Here is a 2704-nt window from a genome sequence, read left to right as displayed (position 1 = left end):
ATGTGCATTTCAAATATTCATTTGTCCTCTCTGTCTTACTCTTATCTTGGCCTTATAAGTAACTTCAATGAAGAGTTTAATCTCTGTCGTAGACAAATAATGAAGTTATATTTGGCTGAAAGTGAAAGTATTAAATGTTCTTTTGTTTATGAGAGTAAGTCATAGTGCTTCCTGGATTTCAAATATGTCAAGTCTGCCCATAATTATATCAACACTAACAGCATCTACAGCTTTCCAGTTTATTAACAATGGCTCAATAGTATTCATTAACACTAAAATTTATCTCTAATACTTTCTGTAAATATAATTTTTGAACCAAGACCTACTTTGACCCATTTTTACTTTTATATGTCTTTCTTCATCCCTGATAGGTTAAATGACCATTTAACCAGTTCAATATTTAGGGATATGACCACGAGGTGGCAGTCTACCCCAACTGGTGCATAATAGGTGGAAGACTCATTGCAGTGGATTCTGAATGAATAGTTTTTTCCTTATAGGCTGGTTAGACAATAAAGAGAAGCCAATATAATTGTTACTGTGAAAAAAGAACATCGCAATAACAGAAGGAGCTCTCCTGAGTAGATTTCAAGTCTGGATTGATTTAATTGTGAACAATGAAGATATCTAATCCTGCTTTATTCATGTTCTTGTGGCTGCAGCTGGATGGTGAGTTGAGGATTTGGGGGAAACACAGTATATTAGCAGATGTTGTTTAGACATCTGGGAAGAAAACTGGCTTTATGGAGGCTTTCCCTAGTCACTGAAGAATAGGAAAACTCTAAAGAGTAATCACATACAAACATTATCTTTTTTTTTTCATTTTCTTTCTGCATAGAGTTTAGCCAAGGAGAGAAAGTGGATCAGCATCCTTCTACCCTGAGTGTCCAGGATGGAGACAGTGCTGTTATCAACTGCACTTACTCAGACAGTACTTGGGACTATTTCTCTTGGTATAAACAAGAAACTGGAAAAGGTCTCCAGTGTATTATAGACATTCGTTCAAACAAGGAGATAAGTCAAATCCAAAGATTAATTGTTGTGTTGGATAAGAAAGCCAAACACTTCTATCCTGAACATCACGGCCTCTCAGCTTGGAGACTCAGCTGTCTACTTCTGTGCAGCCAGTGCACTATGCTTCCCAGACACTTGCAGCCTGTACTCAAACCTGCCACTGGGCAGAGCTCCACCTGCTTCCTTTGTCACAGTCTTCCCATAGCATTTGCCTCAATGCAAATGAAAACTAGCATATTAACATTAAATACATATAGTAAACAGGTTGGGTTCATTATGACCCAGTGGCTTAATAATTTTGGTTAACAATTTTTTTCCAACTTTTGTGTGTGTATTTAAGGGGTACAGCATAATGTTTTGATATAAATAAACAGTGAAAATTGGACAGCTGGAGGGGAATGCATAGAGAAGTCATGGGAGAAGAAATCCCCAACTTCAGGTATCTCCACGTGATCAGCAATCCTAAAGTTATGCTCAATGGATTCTTAAGGGGAATTAGAACTGTTTTGCCTTGAAATCCAGAGTTGGAAGATGAGTTTACACCTGCTGTTCAGACTCCTCTCATATAAATAACCCCTTGAGATCTTTATCATAATCCCTGTTATCTGTGGGCTCTTGACTATTTAGATATTGCATTAATTATTTTTCTGATTAGCAAACAATACATACCAAAGACAGAAAATATGTTTGTTACAAAAATGGGAAATTGATAGGGTTTTATCCAGATAATTCCAATATTTAGTCAGAGAATACAGAGAAGTACACATATAGGACAAAGAAGTCTAGATATCTGTTATACAATATAAGGTGTATAGCTAATTATACTGTATTAAGGATTTCTGTCAAATAAATAAATTTTAGTAATTTTTTTCAAACACATAAAAATTTACTATGAAAGAGAATAGATATGTAATTTTCTTCACTATATAATTAATTTACTATCTATATTCATCCTGACATATTCTGTTAGAAACCCCAATTACACAATTTGATTTGAAGAATCCTATTTATTTCCATTTACCTATGCCTTTCTTTCTTGAAATATAAATATAAAACTCCATTTTATATTTACTCCTCAACATTTAAATTTATTGCTCCTTTACCTTTATTTCTAGTGTGTGTGAAAAAAATCTTAGTATGTATTTTCCCACTGCTTTACTCAACTCTTACTAGTGGGTTACAGAGGGAATTTGGTTAATGATTCACAGATGGCTCACTACAAAACTCTCTGTCTTCATGTCCAGACTGAATCAATTTTTATTATCACAAGTTTCTTTAAAATTATTTCTAGTGATGTTGATGCATCAATGAATGCGAAGAAGCTGTATAAATAAGAAATTCCCTAATTCTCTGACTTCTGGTCAAAGTTAGGTGCATTTTAAGAGTTCTTATATTAATGAATACAATGAGCCATTGGTGTTGTGAAGAGGATCCCTCTTGGCTGAGTTAAGGGTGTTAGTTATCAGCTAATTGGCTTGTTCTTATAGTCTTTAGAATAAATTAGATTTAAAACATCTGATCAGGAGTGGCTAACATTGTGACCCCTCCTTCAACTGGCTGTCCTTCTTTTCCTCAATATTATCACTAGCTCCTCTCCTGGAAAAGGACATGGACTCCTTATTAGTCCACTTCCCCCAAGACTGGTAATGGAGTGAGAGGGAAGCATGGCTTACATTTTATCACTAAGTTT

At 34.9% G+C, this 2704-nt stretch overlaps 1 pseudogene; it reads left to right on the top strand.

The window, feature by feature from the left end:
- The first annotated feature begins 555 nt into the window (after positions 1-555).
- On the top strand, positions 556-1219 carry LOC125615390 (annotated as a pseudogene).
- The last annotated feature ends 1485 nt before the right edge of the window (positions 1220-2704 follow it).

The sequence above is a fragment of the Marmota marmota genome, unplaced genomic scaffold, assembly GCF_001458135.2.
Source record: "Marmota marmota marmota unplaced genomic scaffold, marMar, whole genome shotgun sequence".
Lineage (NCBI taxonomy): Eukaryota > Metazoa > Chordata > Mammalia > Rodentia > Sciuridae > Marmota > Marmota marmota.
Note: the sequence above shows the minus strand (reverse complement) of the source record. Positions and strands in the feature narration are given on the sequence as shown.